This window comes from Ochotona curzoniae, unplaced genomic scaffold, assembly GCF_017591425.1.
Source record: "Ochotona curzoniae isolate NIBS_2020 unplaced genomic scaffold, NIBS_Ocur_1.0 contig_291, whole genome shotgun sequence".
NCBI classification, from domain to species: domain Eukaryota; kingdom Metazoa; phylum Chordata; class Mammalia; order Lagomorpha; family Ochotonidae; genus Ochotona; species Ochotona curzoniae.
The window spans coordinates 230,146-254,468 of NW_024465649.1; the positions used below are offsets into that span (position 1 = coordinate 230,146).

The 24,323-nt window shown below is 46.4% G+C and overlaps 1 protein-coding gene across 3 annotated transcripts in view; it reads left to right on the top strand.

Moving 5' to 3' along the window:
- GNG12 (G protein subunit gamma 12) overlaps positions 1-24,323 on the top strand; it is a 136,650-nt gene that overhangs the window by 53,757 nt on the left and 58,570 nt on the right. For all 3 annotated transcript variants that reach the window (XM_040978384.1, XM_040978385.1, XM_040978383.1), the window contains exon 2: positions 5,826-5,878. The gene's annotated coding sequence lies outside the window, so the exon portion shown is untranslated. The remainder of the gene's footprint in view (positions 1-5,825; positions 5,879-24,323) is intronic.

The following is a 24,323-nucleotide window of genomic DNA, read 5'->3' on the forward strand; positions in this document are numbered from 1 at the left end:
ACTTTATCTCAGCTGGCACCAGCCTAGGCCAGGGCACCATTATCTCTTACTTGGACAATCCAAAGGCCTCAGAACTAGGTACCTGTATTGCCTCCTAAGACAAAGCCACAGAGAAACCATGTTAAACTCTACAGTATGACTCCCTACTGAGGCAGAAACTTTGTATGAGTTATAACTCTTAGAAATGATTCTATTCACTTTGTGAATATGCTGTTTTCTGTCTCTTGTTACAGTAGAAAGGCCTCACCATCAGGATGATTGTTTCTTGTGTGCACTGTCACGTTTCCAACACTCCACATCATATTCAGTACATAATTTGCACATAGCCCTTCAGCCATCTCTCAATGTTATTTTTTGTGATTATCATGGAAAGAGGTAAGATAACCAAAAGTCAAATTTATATTTAGTAATTGGTAACAAAAGATGGTGCTTAGGCTGGCACTTTGGCATAGCAGGTTAAGTTGCTACCTGCAGTGACAGTGTTTGATATGACATTCATTAGAGTCTCAACTGTTCCACTTGCTTCGTGCTAATGTGCCTGGGAAAGCAGTAGAGGACAACCTGAGTGCTTGGGCCACTACACCCATGTGGGAGAGCTGGAAGAAGCACCTGTTCCAGCCCAGACTGTTGTGCGGATTCGGAGAATAGACCAACAGATAAAGGATCTGTATCTTTGTCTCTCTCTCCCTCTCTCCTTCTTTGTAATTCCTTCTTTCGAATAAACAGATCTTTAAAAAGTAGAAATGATGCTGACATATACGTGCATGGGAAGATGGTGGCAGTAGGAGGGGTGAAGGTTATGACTAATTGTATTCTGGAGGCAAAAGGAAGGGTGGAGGTTATGGCTAATTGCATTCATGTGCAAGTGGCAGGACCATAGTTTGATGCAATCTCTGACGTGAGCTGGAAAGAGCTTTATGCTTCCTGGAGGTCTGTGTCCCAGATCTCAACATTTTCATTTTTTCCACTATTAAAGACAACAGAAGGGACTGGCATTATGGTTTTTCATGTTAAACCACTGCCTGCTGTGCTGCTATCCCTTGTGCATTCTGGATTGAGACATGGGTGCTCTACTTCTGATCCAGCTCCCTGATGGTGTTCTAGAGAAAGCAGTGGAAGATGGCTCAAGTGCTTGTGTGCCTGCACCCATGTGGGAGACCAGGAAGAAGCTCTTGACTTCAGCCTGGCCTAGCCCTGGCTATCAGGCCATTTGAGGAGTGAACCGAGGGAGTGGAAGATAACTCTGTTCCCTACTCCTGACCTGTAACTCTACCTTTCAAATAGACGAATCAATATTTACAACAAAGCAAAACAAAAAAGTTCTCACAAGGTCGCTCTTTCACTTTTTTTTTTTTAAATTTATCTATTTGAAAGGCAGAGTTAGGTCATCCATCACTGGTTTACTCCCCAAATAGTCATAATGGCCAAGGTTGGGCTGGTTAAAAACCCATAGCTTCTTATGGGTCTCTCATTTGGATTCAGGAGTCTAAACACTTGAGCCATCTTCCATTGCTTTTACAGGTGTATCAGCAGGGAGCCTGATCTGAAGTGGAGCAGCCAAGACTGGCACTGCAGGCAACAGCTTAAGTTGCTACATGCTGGCCCCCAGGTCACATTGCATAATGGTCCATGGGGAGTTCAGGTGGAAACATGTCACAGAGCTCACGGTAGAAAATGTCCAAGTCAAGTCTGGACAGCGAGACTTTCCCACATGGTCTCCTCTGCTATTCCTTTGTCTTGACTATTGGTGTTCTCCCATTTAGGCTTTGGTCCACGTGTGAAGTACAGTAACACTGATGACCTTCTTGGAAACTGCCAGACAAGTTGCTTCTGTTCTTTCTAGTACTGATCAGAGATGCAAAAGAATTGCCTCGTTAGTGCTGAACAGACTTGATGGTGTTAGGCACAGTAGTTAAGATGCCTCTTAGAATGCCACATCCCATACTGCTCAAGTCCCAACCCCATTGTTTCTGTTCCAGCTGCCTGCTAATGTGTATCATGGGAGGCAGCAGCTGATGGCCCAACTACTTGAGTCTCTCCTGCTCATGTTTGAAAATTTAAAAATTGTTTTGATGAAGTTAAAGCTTTTTTGTTTTGCAAGGAAGAGTTAGAGAGAGGAGGAACAGAGATCTCCATCACGGGTTCATTCCCCAGGAGGCTGCATCAGCCAGAACTGGGCTGGTCCAAAGCTGGGACACTGGAGCTACAGATCTTCCGGATCAGAAACATGGGCCCAAGGACTTGGGCTGTCCTCTGCTGCTTTCCCAGGCCATTAGCAGGGAGCTGGATCAGAAGTGGAACAGCCGGGACTAGAACGGGTGCCAATATGGGATGTCGACACCACAGATGGAGGCTTAGCTGGCTATGCCATGGCATCAGCCCAAAAAATGTATTTGGAGATTCTTTATCCTGGTGTGTTTTTATTAGACTCAGGTTTACAGTCTTGTATCCCATCTTCCAAATGCTGTGGCAGTGTTTTCTTGTGTGTGCCTTTAATTGTGAATCTACTTTGTGAATTGTAAACAGGACACTTTTCTAGGTTCTGCAGTGACACAGATGAACTAGACATGTTCTTCACCCTCAGGAGTTCTGTAGACATGTGGGCAGAGACCAGTAAGACAAAAACTGAGGCTGAGAAGCTGCCTGCAGTAAAGAAGTACAAGAGTGATGGGAGTAGTAGGTCTGGTGTAGCTTGCTAAACTCAGGCTCTAGAACCAAATTGATTAAATTCACACTCTGGCCCTGCCAGAACCAAACTGGCTCTAGAACCAAAGTAATTGAACCTCTGTGCCTCAGTTTTCTCACCTGCTAAATGGGGTAACAAAGAATCCATCTCAGAGGATTGCTGAAAGGATTAAAGAAGCATACACAGAACTTGCAAAGTGCCTAGCGTGTGGATCTACAATGTCCAAACTTTTTTTTCTTTTAGTTTTTTTTGTCTGAGAGGCACAGTGTATGTGTGCTCCCCTCCAGTGGATTCTTCCTGAGGACCTTTGGCAGATGGGGGTGGGCCAGGCTGAAATCAGGATCTGGGATGCCAGTTCAAGTTTCCCACACGAGTGGCAGAAAGCCTGTTACTCAAGTCACCAGTGCAGCCTCCCCAGATCTGCGTCTGCATGAAGCTAGAGTCCAGAGCTGGAACAGCTATCTTCCCCTGCAGGCTAACTGCCTACCCCAGGCCAGGCTTTTACTATGAATACTGGCAGCAATAGTAACATAGTCGCCCCACTGTATCCACAGACTGCATATACGATGCAGGCAGCTGTGGATCCAAAGTATTTTAGGGGGAAAAAATTGTGTCTGTACTGAACATACCTACCTTCTTTCCTCATTATTCCCCAAATAGTACCATATTACAAATATTTCCATAGCTTTTATACTGCATAAGATACAAGAAATGTAGAGATGATTTAAAGTATGTGGGGTATGTCTATAAGTAATATTGTGGTTTTGTACAGGGTGAGCAACTCTAATATGAAAATCATGAAATCTAAAATACTATAAACTCCAAAACTTTCTGACCACAAATGATGCCACAGATGGAAAATTCCATAGCTAACTTATGTGAGAAGTCATAGAATATGGGCATGCTAAAAATACTACGTTATTACCTTTAGTCTATGTGTCTAAGGTGTATGTGACAACTACATTCCCTGCTTAGACATGGGTCTCCATCCTGATTACCTCATTATGACATGCAGATATTTCAAAACCTTCAAAAAAATCACAAATCTGGACCACTAATTCTTGTAAACATTTCTAATAAGGGATTCCTAAAGCTCCTTATAGGAGTTCAGGGTCAGCAGCTCTTAGTATCCAGGGGTGTCCTGGATCCCAGAGACTATTCCATACTCTTTGGTTGAAGCAAATGAACACTAGGCCACTGTTATTGCAGAGACCTTGTCTCTGAGCTCCAGCTGAGGGGGTTCACAGTAGCTTCTCAGAGTGGTGAGTTTTGAACTGAGACATGAAGATTGGCTCATACTATGGGGAAAGCATGTGCTTCACAGGAGGAACAGGATCTGTGAGAGCACAAAGGCATGAGTGAGAGGTGCTGGGGCTGCGAGGGTCTTTAGAAGCCCATCAATAAGTCTGTGGGATTTATTGAAGGGTGAGTTCCTGGAAGTCAAGGGGAGAGTCAGGAACTGGGACAGGCATGAGGTCACGGGTGCTTTTTAGACTAAGTAGAGGAGCTTTGGGTAGGATCCTGAGCCTGTTAGAGGAAGCTATGGGAAGCAGCATCGCAGAGCAGCTTCAGCCCATGGCCTGTGGATTCCAGATGGCACAAAGGACTAACCTCCTTCCGGGAGAATGAGCAGGGAGGTCACAGCATCGATCTAGTTTTGCTCCACTTGGCACGATGGCTTGAGGGCCCATAGAGTAATAAAAGGATGAGGGTGTGCTTTTGATTCCTTTCTCTTGGATTCAGCCTTACTCCCTACCCCTGCCATGACAGATGCCGAAAATCTGATCAAAGTGGCTAACCCTCTCCTCTGAAGTAATCACAGAACAGGGTGGTGTTTGGATTGTGTACAAATACTACATGATTTTGAACAGGTTCAGCATCCCCAGTATGGGCCTACATTACCCCTTGCTCATGCAGCTGATCTTGCCCCCACTCCAGGGGCCATCTTCCTGACTCCAGGCCTATCTTTGGTTTATGTACTCCCAACCACATTGTTAATCTAATTGGCTAGCGCATCCAATACCTCTTCAGTCTGCCAGCCCTGCTTTATCTGACCACCTTGTTATGAGAACAGACTTGGGTTTTGATGGTTGTGAGTAAAATTGAAAATAATTGTTGTTTTCAGCTCTTCAGGTTTAGTTGAGAATACAGTGGCTAAGAGGATGGGCTCTGGGAACTGACTCCTGGGCTTAACATCCCAGCCTTAACAATGTTGGAGCAGTGACTTTGTCTCTCTGTGCCTCAGTTTCCTCGTTAGGAAATGGATATGACAGTGCACTTACCTCCTATAGTCATTGCCAGTGTTAATTGAGGTCACACATGAATGTGCCAAGAACAGCTCTTGGCACACAGAAAGTGCTACAGGAAGTATCTACTGTTTTTACATTGTAATTGCTACCATCATCAGCAAGGAAAAAAGATGTGGTTATTTTTGTGATCAGACAGCCTCTGTTGGTAAGCCTATGTACCCCTACCATTTTCACTGGAGGGGTCACTGGGATCCCCAGTTTTTGTTTCATTTTACTTTTAAGATATATTTATTTCAAAGAGTCAGAGAGAGAGAGAGAGATCTTCTGTCTGCTGCTTTACTCCCCAAGTGGCCAGGGATGATCCAAGCTGAAGGCAGGAGCTTCATCTAGGTCTTCTTGTCGGTGCTGGGACCCACTTGAGATATCTTCCCAGGAGCATTAGCTAGGTTCTGGATTGGAAGTGGAGCAACTGGATCTGGAAATGATGCCCATTATAGGACTCAGTCATGACTCAACATGCTACGCTACAACAGCTACGCTACAATGGTGGCACCTTATTTCATTCCACAGGGGTTACAGCTTGGTCATTACAGCTGATGATTGAAGAACAAGAGCCTTGACTGAGGTGACTTCTGCCGACTTGGAGGGTTAGGGTGAAAACACGACCGTTATAGTGTTTTAGCTGTCTGTAAAGGAAATGAGAGTGGACTCTCCATTCAGGAAGTGGAGCAGTGTAGGCCCAGAAGGGTCTCTGTTCCCTCACGAGCCACAACAGGCTTTTCTAATCTTTTACTGAAAGTAGGAATACTCAGCATCCTAGCAGTCACTGGGATGGAAAGCACACCTTTTCCAAATGTGATTTGCTCATGGAATGTTTAATTCTATTTCAGATTCATTTGATCACTCACAGCCTGAAAGCAGTGGACCACAGGAAGGCTAACTGGTGAGTTCTCTTTCATTTTGGAACAAAGCGACTGTGTGACATTATTATTGAAATGACATTCACACTTCTAAGTTAGAGACATCCCTGCTGGTATCATGATTAGATGTTTATTTATTTGCATTTTTTCTCTCCAAAATGATTTATGATGTTTCCAGGCCATTAAAAGAAAGAATAAAATCAGAGCAACCTGTGTTCTTTTGCTGAGAACACGGGCAGGAAAAAGATCCATGATTACATGCCAAATACTATTAAAATAAAAGCTTTTTGTGAAGTAGATGTATTTCCAGACCCCTGTTGATGGTCTGCTTGTTTCGAGCAGTATCCACAACAACAGTGTGCTACTTCAGCCAAGGAATTCAGACGACCCCTTGCTGTGTAATGAAAATTGCGCTATAGTGAAAATTGGCTCACAGCTATCACATATTAGGGCTGTCCTCTCTTATTGCTCAATTTTTTTTCCCTCTGATTTCACTTAACTGTAATTGCTGTGAGCCAGCAGTTCTGTGGTCATGATGTAGAAAACTCCTTTCAGAGATAGGGCTTGTTCAGTTAAAAACCTGGTACTGCATGTGGCTCACGCTGCTGGGTGACTATACTGTTAGCTGCAGGATATATTCGCTAGCTCTGGCTGTGTAGCAAACTATTCCAAAACTTAATGGCTCAACATAGCAATCATTTTTTCTGTCTTGCAGTTCTGCAGGTTGGAGATCTGGGCTGGGCTCAGCTGTGTGGGTCTTAGGCTTCAGTTGACACCAGCCGTGTGTTCAGTCCAGGTTGGCCGGGCTTTGCTTTGGGAGTGGCCTGGCAGTTGGCTGGAATGATGACAGTGACTAATCCTCAGCTTCTTGCAGGTTATTCCAAATTTTGTTCACTTGGCGATTAGGTAGGATATTGGACAGGATTATTATGGGGTTGTGAGTGGCGGCAGGAGCTAGAAAGAACTTGAGGCCAAGGCTCAAAACTGGCACAACGTTGCTTTCACTACATTACGAATGGGGAAAGCAGTGGCTGCAATAATATGTGTAAGTGCCCTGGTTCAAGAGATATAAACATCAGTTCTCCCTTAATGTGAGGATCTGCAGGATCATATCACAATGTGGATACAGTTATTAAAAGGATTGGTGGTTTTCCTTGTCAGTCTTGTGTCATCTTTATGGATCCAGTGAAAACTAGTGGTAGGATGAATAAAACATGGGCGAGAGGACTTTGATTAAGACGCCTTTCTCTGGTAGCCTGTCTGGCCCCATTCTCGCTGCCCGCAGCTCAGAGGCCCCATCTTTCTTCTGACAGCTCAAACAGGTTCCCACGTGTCCCCATCAACAGCAGGTTTTCCATCTCCCAATGCTATTTGAGTCTCTCGCGTAAGTTGTGCTTCTCTTCCTCTTTAGGAGGCTCCTCCTCTGCAGGCATCCACTCTCTGGTCTCTCCACGCTCTGTGTCTGCTTCCATCCTATTGCTCCTTTCCTCCTGTTCGCTTTAGTCTGTCCAGAGTAGTAGTTGCTCAGCGTCTCTCCTGAGGACAGCTCATTCTGCATATCCCATACCCACATGGAAATCGACCTGGTTTGTGAGGCCTACTGGAATCTTCTCTCCCCTCCTGTCTAATCCTATTGTCTGGGTGCTCATCCACTCTGTTTCCTTCGCATGCCAGCCGTGGCTTGCACTGGTCACTCTGCTTTCACCTTGGCACCATGGCTTAATTAGCTCTGTCAGAGCCAGACGCTGTGCATATACACTTGTGCTCAAAGCAGGGCTCACAGTATAGCAGGTACTTAGGCCACCAGGAAGCAGTGTGAACCCCACTCACATTCATCTGCTAGCAGGTCAGGGAATTCCACGAGCCACCTTTCTTGGGCTGTCTACATTCACCAGATGTAGGAAATTCCCCCTAGGTCTTGAAACACTCAGATGATTCTGATTGGATTGCTCTGCAGTTGACAGTCACTTGATGTGCAAAGAGCACAACATTTATACAAGGTAGGAGATTGAATCCAGCTCTGGAACCTTAATGATTCAGTTTGCCCATCTGTAAAATGGTAACATTTGATTTGTAGATTAATGGGAAGATCAAAAAGGATATATGTAAAAGTGCTTTATAATCTGTAAAATGCAATTAAAATGCCTTAGTAGCTGTGGATCTCTGAATAATTAGCCTTGTGACAAGCACAGTGAGGTGGTAGCAGAGGAACAGGCAGTGAGGGGGGTTGAGTGGAGGGTTGGTAGGTAGGACTAGTAGTGACAAGCACAGTAGCAGCAGTGAGCCTCTGCTGTTCATTGAATGCTGATCATATGCCAGGCACTGTGCAGACCGCTTACATTTTCATAATACAACGGGTCTTCAGGAAGTTTATGGAGACTATATATCACACAGTGAGGCATAGATTTTAAAGACTTTTTGTACCAAAATCAATTTATCTTTTAATGCCATTGTTCCACAACATCTTTAAAATAAAGGTTTATTTGAAACAGAGACAAAAAAAGACAGAGCTCTTCTGCCTGGTTTACTCCCCAGATGCCCATAATAGCTAAGCTAGACTGAGCCAGAATTGTGACCCTGGAGCTTAGTCTGGGTCTCTCCTATGTGCATTGCCACACCCAAGTACCTGAGCCCACTTGATGCCTCCCAGGCTATGCATTGGCCGAAAGCTGAATCGGAAGTGGAGCTCGCACTGGAACCTAGCTACTCCTTTATGGGATGTAGCATGTCTTCACTGCTTCACCATATCTGTTGAAGTACCTGTGCATACGCCACTGCTAGTGAATTATTGCAGTGGCTTTTTACCCTCTTCAAAATACCTGCTTAAAATGTACATGTCGGGCCTGGCGCGGTGGCGCAGTGGTTAAGGTCCTCGCCTTGCACGCCCGGGATCCCATATGGGCGCTGGTTCTATGCCCGGCAACCCCGCTTCCCTTCCAGCTCCCTGCCTGTGGTCTGGGAAAGCAGTCGAGGACGGCCCAGGGCTTTGGGACCCTGTACCCGTGTGGGAGACCCTGAAGAGGCTCCTGGCTTCGGATCAACATAGCATCAGCCGTTGCACTCACTTGGGGAGTGAATCATCAGACGGAGGATCTTCCTCTCTGTCTCTCCTCTCTGTATATCCGCCTTTCCAATTAAAAAATAATAATAAAAATAAATCTTTAAAGTGTACATGTCACTGGGAGAGAAAAGTTGTTATCAACCAGCGAAATTTAGAGTCGGGTATAAGGACCTGCAGAGGTTTGAGGTGGTTCAGTTTGGTGGGAGGAATTGATGAAGGGAGGGCAACCAGTAGCACTGCCAAGAATGGGTGTGGGTGTCCATGAGTAGCCCAGAGGACAGCCAGCTGCCTGTGGCAGTGGTGTGGGGTGGGAGGATAGTAAGCAGCAGAGTAAGAGGAGGAATAGGTTGCGATATTTGCTGACTTGATAGTTTATCCTGAGCTAGTCACGGTCCAAGATACTTGTGCACTTACAATTTTCCTATGTTTTCATGTTGTTGATATTAGTCTTTGTGCCCATCTTCATTTAGAAGTTCTTGAACTGGCTTTTAAATACTTGTAAAATACAATGCAAATCAGTATAATAAAGGAGATGGATGGTAGGGATGAAGAAAAAGTCAGAGAGAAGAGTAGGCCTTGTGCTCGGGTGAGATCCTGTCCATTTGCTAGCCTGTCCCACACTCTGGCCTCTGAGAACACAGTGAGTTCTCAGCCCACAGCGGCTGGAGCTGAAAGCACCTGCGTCCTCGGAAGATGGAAAGGAATGTCTCCAGGTGCTCCTAGAGGAGGGGCCAGACGGCAGAGCAAGACCAGCCCTGTGTAAAGGGGAATAATACAGACTTCCCTTGATGTAAGCAAATGCGGTAACACACAGGAGTGCAGTCCAAGACAAGCCCTTCCAGGCCAGGTGTGCATTTGCCTGTTGACCTTGCTTAATCCAAAGATAAGTCAAGGAATCCCAACTGGAATAACAAATATCTAATTCACATTCTCCCTTTCCTGCCACTTCACAATGGACCTGGCAGATTGTCAGCACTGTCTTCATGCTGAGCCTTGGCATCTGGCCATGGGCTATACTTGGCACATGAGTGAAGTCAACTGACCATCTAAAAAAAATAATAGGCAACTTCCTGACAGCACCCTGTGAATTTCGTCTTGGTCCCTGTCATTCTGAAACATGACATTAGAATGGTTTTGCACACACAGATGCTGACCCTGCTGAGGGTGACCTATGAAATCCTCTTCCTAGGCTCCACCTGTAGCCCTCCTTTTGTGCCAAGTCCGAGGGTCAAAATTGTTTCTGACTGTGAAGTGTTCAGTATCTCTTGGGGCAGTTTGACAGGCTCATGGGACTTGCCACCTGGTATTTCTTTTATAATAGCACACTATCTTCTCCCTTCTGGTACACAACAACTATAATATTTATTACAGGAAGTCGCATCTGATTTATGGCAGCATGACTGGCTGAACTGTTGTTGTAGAGGGTAGAAAGAGTATAATATCAAGGCCAGACTTTTTGCAGGCATGTCATAGGAAGAAAAGAAAATGCTTTAAGATTTACCTGTTATTTGAAACGGTACCCTGTAACTTTCTGGGTCTCCCATGTGGGTGCAGTTTCATCTCCCTTCCTTTTCACAGGCCATTAGCAGGGAGCTGGATCAGAAGTAGAGCAGCTGAGACACTAACCTGTTGCCCCCAGAGGGGACAACAGCATCAAAGGTGTTGGCTCTACCAGCTAGGCTGCAGTACAGACCCCAGGAAGAACAAATTTTAATCATTTTATTCATTAGGAATATTGTCAGAGGGGAGCCTAGAATTCCACAAGGACAACCCATGAAAGTGAATTTCCTTTGAATTAATTTTATTAGTTCATTATCTTGGTTGCAAACATCAGAAATCCAGTGTAAATTGTTTATTGAATGACTTGGATCCTCGTGCTGCGAGGCTTCAGGCATAGCTATACCAGCAGTCCAGAAGGTGTCATCAGGCCGTTCTCTTTCACACTCTTGGCTCTGCTTAACTCTCAGTCTTGCTCTGTGTCACCATGCTGGCTTCAGCAGTGAAGGTTTAAGTCATTTTCCGAGCTCTGGATTTCCATGAATAGGGTCACTCCTAACACAGTTCTAGCAAAGGACCAAGAACGACTGAGTATTCCTGACTGACCCAATTTGGATTGCCTGTCTGAATCAGGGTCACCAAGAGTAACTTGTAAACAGTGAGCTGTTTCTCTTTGATTTGCTGATGTGTCCTGTGAGAGAGGGAAATCCCAGAGACCGGGATTCCTATGGGAAAGGGAGGGCGTTAGTCGCTAGAATAGAAAGAAAGAGAATGGCAATCGTTAACATTTCTGGGTATGGACTACTGGTTTAGAAATTCTTAATTTGGAGTCCATATAAGTTGAAAGGTTAAAAATTAGATTCGGCTTCAGTCACCTTGACTATTTATATCAAGTTTGGTGTCACAGCCCAGGTTATTGACAAGTAAACATGTGGCGAGGACAAGGAGGGGTGTCTGCGCAGCTGCACATGGGGCCCAGTGGCAGCTCTTGGTCTGATGATCACACATGAGGACTTCATGATTGAGTGTTCAGGATCTGTAGGAGAAGATGTGTATCTGGAGATGATGGATGGGCTTCAGTGGATCTGGGAACTTTCTGGAATTATTTTTAAAATTGGATATGTGTACTTTTTCACTGAAGGGAGGGACCGTGCATTCTATCATTTTTCTTAGGACTCAGTGATCCCTTGTACTGATGGAGAGCCATGCTCTCACTCCCTCCACTTGCTTTCGATTTGATCAGGTCTTCTTACGTGTTTGTATCTTGTCTTGGCTCAAACAGTAAAGCTAAGTGTCTGATAAACAGCTCCTGTGGGGCAGACAATGACGGCAGTGGCTGAGCATGTTTTGTTAAATTACAGCTTGAGCTCTGGAGGCTTGCAGGTAGAGTTTTCACAATTATAGTTGCCATTTACCTAATGCCAGGCTCTGTGCTAGGTGCTTTACAGACATTATCTGAACTATATATTTATCCACATGACTGCAATTCCCTGCACTTCGAGTCTGTTGTAGTGCCACCTGCTAGAGCCAACTCCCTCCAGCTGCCAGGCTGGGAACATGGGCTACCAAGGCTTGAGTGTTTCCTCTCTCTCGGCTCCACCTCCTCAGCCCGAATGGGTGGGAATCCTGGAATCCCAGCGCTGGCACAGACTGCAGAGAACCTTTAGTTCCGTGGTCTTCAGATCCCACTTATTGGTTTTCAAGCCTAAGAGTCCCAAGAGGGAAAGACTAGCAAGAACCAGGTCCCTGTCCTGCCTCGGTCACATTCTTCTGGAAGCCATTCAGCTGACAGAATAACAGTTCAGTATTAGATGACAAGGTTTGAGTCCAGGGTCCTGCCACTTCACTCACCTACCTATGTAACTCTGGGCAAGTTGCCTCACCTTTCTGAGCCTGCTCCTTATCTGTCAGAGGGGCTGATTCTTGCTTCATGCAGCAGTCAGAGGGGCTGAATGAAGTAGTGTCTGTGGAGTCCTTGGCAGGGCGCCTGGCACATGGTTGGTAACTAGCAAAGGTGTGCTATGACTTGTGCACTGCACTACGTGGAAGGTGAGACAGAAGTCAGACACAGCTCAGTCCTTGTTTCCCACCAGACATTGCAAACTCTTTCAGGGAGGTCTGGTTTTCCTTATTTCCTGATAAAAGATTGGTGAGGACCATGACTTTTCTGGCCACCACTAGGTGATAGGAAGTCCTGAGGCCACTTGACATCAGCAGTTCTCTCTGTGCACATCTGCATACACACACACAGCTTCGCATGGGCCATGTGAAATACCTTCCCTTGGGGAGATTCCCCGCCCCTCCTGCCCACCTCCTCCCACTCCTCCCCTCCACTGTAGGTCTCCTCAGGAGCTGGGGGTGGAGACCAGTGCCAAGTCCTTACCTGATCCTGGCTGCTGGCATCTGGCCCTGGGCTCCCAGAGCCTGGCTGATGGGGTGAAGGACCTTTTCTGTCACCTGACTGCCTCCAGGGTTTTCTGCAGAACTCATGCACCGACCTCACCAGGGCCTCCCCTGCTGCTGTCACCTCAGCCTTTTGGCTTCCACTCAATCTCTGTGGGATCCTTCACACTCGCAGGCCTTTTTTGGATGGTCCCTGTTCTGAGGAGTCCCAGTGGGTGCCTTGCAGGTGCCCCTGTTCGCACTCCTGTGACATGGGGGCAGGGGTCACTGCCTTCCTGGTGCAGCTCTCCCAGGTTGGCTCCTCGGGCTTGTGTTACTTGCAGTTCCCAGGACTCTGGGAAATACGTGTCAGGCCCTCCCAAGTCCTGCCTTTGGAACCCCTCTGTGAAGGCTTCAGCTGAAAAGTGCACCCACTTCACCCAGCCACCTTGGGGACGAGGGCATCAGAACACTGCCATGAGAAATCTTCCTTCTGGAATGATCCATCTCTTCCCAATGACCTGACCTGTGTCCTGAACGACCAGCTAGGTCAACATCTTAGAAATTTCCATATAATGGTCTGGCTCTTGCTTTGGAATTTCCCGTCTGTTGCATCTTGCACTGCAGTGGAAACTTCCACTTCAATGTCTGGTATAAGGAACTTCTCTCCAGTACCCCTGGAAGTAGCTCTTCGACCTGTGCTAGAACCATGTCCAGGAGTGGTGCCCTCCTCACCTGCCTCTCCCCTTCCTCCCTCAAATCATTCCATTCAGATCACTGGGAGTTTTGGGAGTGATGCTCATTCCTAGCATGCCATGTAATCCCTTTATGTCCTTTTTTGTGGGGTCAGCTGTGTGTGTGTGTGTGTATGTGTGTATGTATGTGTGCCTCTATGTTGAGGCTTCATTTGAGAGGGCAAGCCTGGGCAACAGGGCCTCCGGTGTGGTGCCCCGATACCCTGTTCTCCAGGACCACAGCATATCCTTTGAGTTCATCTCTGGGTAGCTGTTCTCTATCTGCCCAGCAAGGTGTACTTGCTGTGACTCCACAGAAGCTGGGATGTGTTTTGGCAATGTGCTGAGTCGCTGTTTTTCACTCTTTCCACCTGACCACAGTTCCTGTCGATCTAAGAGCCGATTTGCTGTCGCCACGGGAGCATTTTGATCAGGGCTCCACACAGAGTTTATGAACATGCGGAATCACACTGGGCACAGCATGTCCTGGCTCTTCCCAAAGCCCCTCCCTCCCGCACCTGGCTTGCAGTTTTCCTATATGCTGAAATAGCCTTTGAAGTCAGCAGATTTTTCACCTTGAATTTGAGCTGCCAACCAAGTGTCTTCCTTGGTCATGTCCAAGTGGGGCCCTGAAACAGTTAGGTCACTCGGTGTTCAGGCTCCCTGCACTTGATGAAGGTGGTTCAGACGGACAGATGCCACATGCTAGCAAGATGCTTGGGTGAACCAAGTTTGGAGGCCCTTTGGGGAGAGTGACTGAGGAATGCATTTAGTGCATTTCATATGGCCCTATCATGGACTGGTTCTCTTGGCCAGACTCAAAATTGTGTATCCGGATGGGAGGCAGACTTATGTCCTCGTGTTACTACTTCTACTGGCTGGTTGCAAAGGAGGCAGGGTAAGGCTCCCTCCCTCCCAGTCTCTCTCTGAGACCATCACAGTAGCCTCATATACAAGTGATAATGGGGTCAGAGAATAGAACTCAACTCCTGCAGTACTGCTCACTTGTCTTCCCTGGATGGTAGAATTCTCCTGCTCTCTGTTTGCCTGTTCAAAGGTCTATAGATAGATGTAAGAGCTCTTAGGCTAATTACCCAGAACAAGCTTCCTGTTTATGAACCTTTTCCATGTTGGAAGGTGGCCTGGTAGAAGCAGGTCATTGAGTTCAGATCTTTCCTCAGCTGTGGAGCTTAATAAATAGCAACTGTAATTTGCATCTAACTATTGACCATTCTTAAACATCTTTAGAGCTTTGGAAAAGTAACCTGATCCTCTAACCATTTTTTTCTTGAAGTTGAGTAGGAATTTGAAAAGACATCAAAATATATGTAACCGAGCTTCATGCTCGTCTCCTGGCAGGCTGTGAGCGCCAGCGCTGCCTTCCAGCACGAACTAGGACCCTCTGCAGCCTGGGGTGTCAGCCCCAGACTTCCCTCACCTCAAGGGTGGGAGCCCAAGTGGGGTGCAGCAGGGACACACAAATAAGCAAAGCCTGTTTCTGAGGGTAAAGCAAATACAGAAAAAAACATAGACTAGAATTGCTTATTTTTTTAACTTGAGAAGCAAGCAGGGGATGAGAGCTTGCTCATCTGGTTCACTGCCCGGATGCCTGCAGCGGCTGAGGTGGGCATCAGCAGCTGCCCATTCCAGCCCCCACCTGGGTGGCAGAATCCCAATAACCTGAGCCGTCCCTGCGGCTGCTTCCTGGCATCTACACTGGAGGGAGACTGGAGCCAAGAGCCAGGGCAGGACTCACCCCAGGCCCTCCAATGTGGGGCATGCAGGGACCCTAATTTCCCGGCTAAATATCTGCTCCAGACAACACAAATCTGCATTTTGGCATCTTGGTGGTCATACAACAAGGCAAAGGAAGAGGCCTGGAGGGGGTGCCAGTTAACTTTCACCTAGGGCACCTAGGGACAGAGTCAGTTTTTATGGGAACTGAGTTTGACAGAATTTTGAGGTTCTCTTTAGAAAATAGTTTAAAAATTAGGAATTGAGGGTCACTGCCAGTGAAAGAACCTATGCCTCATGCTGTGTAAGCATCATTAACTCCCAGGGGGCCTTGGTGAGGAAAGTACTGGCAAGGGGTTCCCACAAGCACTGTCCACAAATGGCAGCCCCTGTGACTCAATCTTTGCTTCCAGGAGTGAATGGAAGAGCTGGCGAAGGAGGCATGCAAGGTGGTGGGTGGCATGGCAGATGTATATTAACTACAAGCTCGTGGCCAACAGAGGCTGCCCTGCTGCTTCCTGGCAGTGCAGTACCTCCCCTGGAGGCTGCATGACATCCCTCTTTCTGGCTGATTGGATAATCAGCTGGCTGAAATAGACCCAGCGGGACATCCTCCCTCAGTCAACCTCACCATGGTGTCAGGTCGGGCAGAGCTGTAACCATGACCTCAGGTCAGGGAGCCACCTGCTTGCCTGCAGAGTTAATCTGACCAAGTACCCCTGCTCTGACTCCACTGTAAGTGCCTCCTTCCTTCTTACTGCTAGGCAGGGCCGGAGTCCTTAGCTAACAGAGTGGAATGTGTTCAGAAGAAACAAGAGGATGGAAAGATACTCCCTGTGGATGGAAGAAAATGAACGCAAAAGAACTTCTGTTCAGCGATGTGCAGCCAACATCGCCCCCTGGAGGAGAACTAGACATTTGTTTAAAATAGTTCCTCTAAGGAGTTCTCTTAGGTTGATGGTCTGGACACTGGCAGCCTGTGAGAAGTCAGGTTGGCAGAAGGGGCTTGCTCCGTTAGAGTCTTGTTTGCTTGATTGGTTTGCCTCACTGTGGACTTAGGGTTGGATACTTCTATCCGTGAAAGGATAAAAATAGTTAAAATGCCATCAGGTTTAAGGCTCACAACGGATATACCTATGGTTGATTTTTGCCAAGCATTTTTCACCAGAGCTAGTTCTGACAAATTATCATACCCTTGAACTTTCTTTTACTCTCTGGAGTTGTAGCAGATACATAAAATCAACCAGAAAATGGGAATTTTCAACCACAAACTGGTTATCTGCTGGAGGTGCTAGATTACAGATTTTGACCATGTTGCCTATATTTAAGTCTTTAATGGAGTTCTGCTAGTGCAAATTACTTGCCTCAGTCCATTCACACTTGCTACTAATGACAGCCAGGAAGTTGCTTTCAATCACAAGAGAACTAAACAGGTGATTGCTATTTTACTGCCACTTCCCACATTTGCTGTGTGTTTAGGAAAAAAAATGCAAGACACGCTCAGAAGAATCATAGTTGAAAAAGAACAGTTCTTTTCTTCTGTTAATACAGGACTCTCTCCTGACAGCTTATTAATCCTTTATTAATTATTCAAGTGCTTTTAATGATAATAGCAGACCGAATGACTTAGCTTCTGTTGTGTCGTATACAAACAAGGGCTTTTATTAAGAAGACTATCTCCTGCCTGTGGTGGTCCTGCCCCTGGGTGACCCTGTTTGTTGACTCCTTCCTTCAGCCTGCTCCTCCTCCAGGAGGCAAGGGGGCAGTATTTGAGGGCATGGTGCTGTCAAGAGATCGTGCCATGTCAAATCTGCTGTTTATTTGTGTCTCATTTTCCTTGAAAGAGGGATGTGAAAAACAAAATGCATGCACACCTCCTATAGGGTATTGTGAATTGTATTTTTTTCGGTATTTGACAGATTTCTAATTATTATTAGTCTAATGTAAGTTTTAACTCATTTTTAGCACATTCAATTTTTATGTGAGAAAACCCTGTTTTAATGCTCCATCTGTTTGCTGTTTTCCAAAGCGTAAGGTGATCAATTGCTCAAAGTACCAAACAGGCTTTATGTAGGTGAGGGGAGTTCCATTTCTGCTGAGTCGAATCCCTGGGGGTACTCCTCTCTTCTGTTCATTGACTCACACTGACAAGCTGCATTCCCTGGTAGGCTAGATGAATGCACAGGATGAGTTGCTGGATTTTCCTTGTGAATATTTGGACTTCTTGCCAGTGGCTATAGCTACTACCCCTGTTATTTGAAAGAGGATGCAGAGACACATACAGCAACATGAGCATGTGAACGCATAAACATACACACAATCATAGTCATGCTACACACAAATGCATCAACACACATACATGTGAATGCATATGAAATACATGCACACAGATACACGTAAGTAGAACATCAAAACATGCAGAAACACACATACATGTACATACACACAGCTCTTGCTAACTTTATTTCTTGGTGTTTATCCCTTCCCGCTGTGGAGTGACCTTGAACTTACAGTTCAAGAACCAGCCTGCTGATGGAGGAGCCTGAGCAACTCCTCTGACAGGACACAGACCCTACAAATAAGCGCAAGAAGCATGAAAGGAAACATCCCAGAAGAGGTTATGGAGAGTGTCCCATTGGCATACATTTGGCATGGGTTGGGGGCATACCACGCTGAATCAGTTCGCGTCTTCCACTGGCAAATCCAAACGCCGGAGCAGAGTGTGGGTCGAGCCAGGTTCAGTCACGACAAAAGCAGCACACAACACAGAATGCCAAGGTGAGGTTGCCTGTGCCAGATGTGACTGCAGCACCCAACCAGCAAACGTGAGAATCAGGAAAGGAGGGGCAGAGCCGGCAGGGGAATAAGGGGTGGTTCCTTTGCTGAACAGATGCTCCCACTGGAGAGCGTGAGCTGGGATGGGGACAGACCAGACTAGGCAGGGATACAGCACCTGTGCGCCTCATGTGGACCAGATCAGGGAAAAGCCAGGATAGGCGGACTATTCCTACTGGTGCAAACAAAATTAGAGTGGGTGAGAGTTGTTGGGGCTTACCTGCAGCAGAAGCTGGCACTGGGGGCTAATACTGTCAAGTCAAACCACAGAACCACCTGGAGAGTGCATAATCCGGGAGTGGGAGAGGCCTGGGAGGGAAATAGTGGGCTCCTCCCTCGTGGGTTACCACTTCCACGGGAGGCCATGAAAACTAGGACAGGGGCTGGGGTGGTCAGACAGAGAGGCACTCAACAACAACCGTAAGGGCTGGATAGTTGAGCTGGTTAGATGGAACTAAGCTTTAATACCCACTGACATGTACAAGAGTCGAATGGGGTGTGGGACAGACTGGACTAGTCTGCTACACATACTGGCAAACCAGGGTAGGGGGTGGGCCTGGTGAGGGTTATTGTGGGTCGCTCTGACTGGACTGCAGCTCCCAGTGGTTTATGTGAGGGCCAAGTATGTGCTGGGCATAGTCAGGCTGGACTGCAACTCCCATTGGTTCCAGTGGAAGTCGGGACTGAAAACAGAACCAACCCAGCAGTTGCAATCACCAGCTGATCGGGGCAATGGACTATGGCGGGCCCTGTACTTGTTAGTACATATAGGAATCTGGTCTGGGAACACCTCAGAGTTTCTTTGTGGATCCCCCCAATCGAAATGGCAGACTCAGAACCCTAACCAAGAAAAGGCAGAAGATAGAACAAAGTAATCAACCACCTCAGCTATATGTTGGCTGCGAAATACTGGACAAATGGAGACTCTATGATGGACTATGTCAATCAGTGGATTCTTCAACAGCCTCATTGTGCCTGGAGTGGTGAGATTGGCAGCAATTCATAACTGGTGAACTATCAAAACCACTTGAGCAAGGATCTCAGAGCATGCCCCACATCCAGGACCTGGGGTGTATGGGAGACTGGGTGGGGCTTCTCCCTCAATATTCCCTTTACCTCGGATATATGAAGGAAACAATAGGTAAATAGTGGTCTACGCACTTTCCTTATAGCCCTCGTACCTTTTTACCGTAATTAACAATGTAAAGATTGCCAAAAATATAATAAATTTTAAAAATAAACAAAATATAAACCTTAAAAAAAAAAGAACCAGCCTGATTTGTGAGTTGTGAGTGGTCCTGGGGTGACATGCAGTAGCAAGGCCAAGGAACAGGAGAACAGATATGAGCACCGTCTAAGTTCAGAACGTTCTCCAGCTGTCATTATTCGTAGACAGCAGTGTCCTGCGGTTAATACTCCTGTCAGCCAGGACACACAGGGAGTAGGACAGAGTTAGGAAATGGGTCCTTGAGTTGTGTCATAATGAGTGTGTCGTTGGAGCCAGGCAGTGTGTAGGTGGGTCTTTGTGATCAGTGCTTTGAGATAGAGCCCTGTTCCCATCCCACACTCCCTGCTGCAACTACAGACTCCATCATCTTCCAAAGCTCCAGGTTTTTCTTGCCCCCCAGGAACTCACCCGCTTACTCATGACCACATCAGTTTGTGCATTTCATAGTCCTTACCACATCCTGTATTATCTGATTTGTTTCTTTACTTGAGATTTTTTTTGGTCACATCTAGAATACTGACTGCCAAATGAATGTTTACTGAGAGAGTGTGCACAGACAAGAATATCCAGGGCTCTGAGAAGGGTGATCTTTGTAACAGTACTGTAAGGTTGAAACCAGTGAAAAGCAACAATGCAGTGCTTTCTTTTTTTTTTTTGCTCTTTCTAAATTAAAACATGTTTCATAGCATGCCCGGGTGCAGTTAGCCTGTGCTGGAGTACCCACCCCACACTTAATCCCTTGTTGCACTATAGATTGACAGCTTTTAATGAAAGGTAGTTAATAGGATATCACAGTCTTAAAATATCCATTATTTCAAACACATATGGTAGAAATTCATGGAGAAAAGCCTGTAGACAGCTAATGGGATGGAACCATTCTAGAACAAGAGTGAAATTATGCAACAACTCAAGATGATGCAATGAGGAATGCTTTGGCCCAGCACATCTCACTGCCATCACTAGTAATGGCACGTGTTTGCTTGTGTGAGGTTTCCCAATCAGGAGCATATGACAAGCCCAAAAGGAGGAGCATTCTACAAAAAAAAAAAAAAACTGGCCTTTGTGCTTTAAAAGGTTCAATACCATGAACTACAAGGAAAGCCTAAATGTGTTTATGGAAAGCCAGAGACAGGACAGGTGTGGTCTTTGTGGCATATCAGGTTAAGCTGCCACCTGCAAGGCTGACATCCCATAACAACTGTCAATTTCAGTTGCAGCTGCTCCGCTTCCCATTCAGCCCCCTGCTAATTCACCTGGGAAAGAAGTAGAACAGGGCCAGGCTCCTTGGGTCCCTGGACTCATGTGGGAGACTCAGAAGCCCTGGCCTAATCCCCAGGTGGCTGCAGTAAAGTGGAGCCACCTGGGGAGTGAGACAGATGATGACGTGCTCTCTAACTCTTAAATACATAAAAATCATCTTAAAAATTGAGACAGATGGGGAGGACATCTGAATGCAATGGATTTTCTTCTTAAAGAGACAGTTGTTAAGATCTGAATAAGGCTTTAGATTCGATAATAATGGCTTATCAAGTTAATTTGCTGATGACAAATTGTGCTGTAGTTCTGTAAAGAGAACTCCTGATTTGTAGGAAATACACACTGAAGTAGTGAGTGGATGTTTTCCTTCCCTTCCATCTTCTCTGTTTTTCTTTCGTACCCACTGTACTGAGGGGTAGGTGTCAAAGTGAATATAGTAAAATGTTGAGTATTCTTATAATTATCCTCTAAATTTGAAATTATATCAAAAGTTTTTTTAAAAAAAGTACTAGATTTATCTCTAATCACAGAGAAATACTTATGCCGAAAAAGAGCAAAATACAAGATGCCAGAGTGATTTCCCCAATGTTAAAACTCATGAAGAAAAAATTAGAAGGAAATATTGCAACATGTTAATCTTATTATTTAATAGTTAAGTTGTTTTTTACTCTAGAGGTGATGCCAGCATTGTGGCACTGCAGTCTAAGCCACTGCTGGGATGCTTGCATTCTGCACGGAGTACCTGGCCGATCACGTCCTGTCTGGGCTTCCAATCCCACTTGCCACTGACGTGCCTGGGCAGCAGTGGGTGATGGCCAGGTGCTTCAGTGCCTCAGCTCACTGCAAATCTGCATGGAGGTTTCCTGGCTCCTGGCTTCCGCCTGGCCAGACCGAGCTGAGGTGTCCATCTGGACAGTAATAGGGGAGATGAAAGAATTTTCCCACACCGATCACTCTGTCTTTTCCAAATGTATATTTTTAAAATAGAGGCTAACTCAGGAGATCTGTGAGAAACCTGTTCTTATGTCTTTACTGCTGTGCATGGCATTTAGCAGAAGCATATTACATACATATATTCATACTTTTTGTTTTTCTTAATTTTTGCTTTTGTGTAGCAAAATTTTAATGAAAACTCTATGGGGTCAGAGTTTAAATGTGATGCTTCCTCCATCTGAATTCCTCTGTTTTCTGTTACCTTTGGGTGTCTGATCAACACACTGGACTGCGTGGACACACAGGGAGTAGGACAGACTTAGGAGATGGATCCTTGAGAAGTGTCATAAAAGGTGTGTAGTTCAAGCCAGGCAGTGTGTAGGTGGGTCTTTGCGATCGGTGCTTTGAGATAGACCTCTGGGCTGCATAAGGAAGGAGGAGCCTGGGCACATGGTCTGTGTTCCAAAAATGTTCACGGCCCACAGGGCAGGCACAGCACCAGCCTGTGGTAGCAGTCCTGGGCCAGTCACTGTTGCCACAGCAGTTCCCACTGTGGATCCACTTGCACCGTAGGTAATGTTTCACCAGGTAGTTGCATTGAACTCTGGCCTACAGGTAAGTGAGACCTTGACATTTAGAGAAGGGTAGTAGAGCATCCCAGCTCATGCTAGTCAGAGGGCAGGATTTTACAGAGGTCAGGCCCTGTTCTCTCCAGGGCAGGAAGGGAGTTGCCTGGCTGCAGGAAGTAGGCGGCGCTCCCTGTGGTCCAGGAGCAAAGCCTGACAAATCTCTGTGCTCCCACTGACAGCATCACGGTGGACGGCTGCCTTCCCACCTGCTCCATAGAAGGCAGGTGCTGTGTGGACAACTTCACGGTGGGTGCCAGCTGATCCCTGATATGCTCAGTTAAACTGTTCATTAAGTTTCATTTGTTTGGAATCGTGAGGGCCACTTGTGCCTGCGCTTGGCTTTGCATGCTCGCACAGGTGTCTCCAGAGACCCGGGGTCCTCCAAAGCTGGGCATATAACTCCTCTGCAAGCCCTATCTGGGCCCAGAGTCTCTCCCTGCAGAAGAGCCTGAAGACACTGACATATCAGCTTTGTAATCCGCTGTGTAACTGAAGCAAACAGATACACAACAGTGGGTAGGAATTGTACAACTGGCTTGGGTGGGAATCCTCTCCAGTTATCGCCTTAAAAAAATAAAATGATTGAGGGCCCAGCACGGTAGCTAAGCAGCTGAAGTCCTTACCTTGCACACACCAGGATTCCATATGGGCACCAGTTCCTATCCCGGTGGCCCTGCTTTCCATCCCGCATTCCTGCTTGTGGCCTGGGAAAGCAGTTGAGGACGGCCTTAAGACCATATACCTGCATGGGAAACCTGGAAGAACCTCCTGACTTTGGATCAGCTCAGGTCTGGCCATTGCGGCACTTGGGGAATGAACCATCAAACAATAGGTCTTCCTCTCTGTCTCTTCTCTCTGCTTAGCTAACTTTCCAATAACAATAAATAAATCTTTTTTTTTTTAAAGTGATTGAGAACGTTACTGTGTACATGAGGTCCAATGTCCATTTTAAAGGCCTCTTGTGGGTTGTTAGAGTGACGTATCAGGATCACTGATTATTAGGAGCAAGCATTCAGTAGAAGGGAGCACTAGGTTTTTGATCTGAAGACCTAGTTTCTAGTCCCAGGCTGAACCCAAAAACCCCAGAAGTGAGGAGAAATACTGAGCTGGAAAGGGGCCATAGAAATGTGTTGGTGCCTGATCCAACAACATTATTTCCAGAAACTTAGACCTGGAAAGGCATGGAGTCTCAAATTACCTATAGCTTCAACATTGTCCCCTTCATTTGGAAAGGGAAATGACTCCCTTACGTCCCCCTTGTGGGGTTGTTTGGAGGATTGCGTGAGACAGGGCACACTCATCTCTTGGCCCAGTCACTCCCTCGTCAGCCCTACATGCTCCTTCTCAGTAGTCTTGATTCCCTGCCATCTTCCCTATTTCACTTGACCGTGAAGTTGGAGACTTTTCCTCCCTGCTTGTTGTCACATCTCATGACCTGGCACGGCGTCTGACCTAGTCGATGCTCCTTCAGTGTTTGTTAACTGAATGAAGTGCCTTGCAAAGGTGGAGGGATTTGGGCACGTTGGAATCAAAACCCATGCTCTGATTTGTGGTTCCATATTGGCCTTGATTTTAGAGGAATTACTGTATTTCTCTGGACCTCAGTTTTCTTACCTTGAACTTAACCGACCAGACTAATCTGGTGGTGAGCACAGTGTCTGCTCTGAATAGGTCAGCGTCCTAACCACCAGCCTTTTGAGCAGACTGACCACTAGGTGTCGTGCTTGACCAAATAGCAGCAAAAGCTAAGGGGAAAAAAAAAGAAAAGCGTTGAACCAAGCGCTCTATCCAGAGCAGTGGGAAGGAGCTCCTACCTGGAAACTGGTTGCTTCTAGGGAGTCAGGGAGTTGCCCCAGGATTTAGGCTCTGGAACCAAGTATGTGTTGGCTCTCACAGTTCTGCCTACCTAAGCCAGAAACTCAGACGCTGTGGAACCTCCCAGGCTCCTGTTTGAGCAGCACAATGCAGGGAACGTGCCCAGCTCTTTCAGGATACAGAGAGCACTTTGTGCAGAGTTAGCAGCTCCAGGGGCTGCTCCTGATTTGATATGATGAAATGCTGAGATTGTGCTCCTTGCCGAGTGCCACAGCTCTGCTCTGCATTTGGCAAAGCAGCATTTTAAAATATTGCATTTGGTCACACATGCGTATTGTCTCAGTATCAAGGTAGTGGGCAACC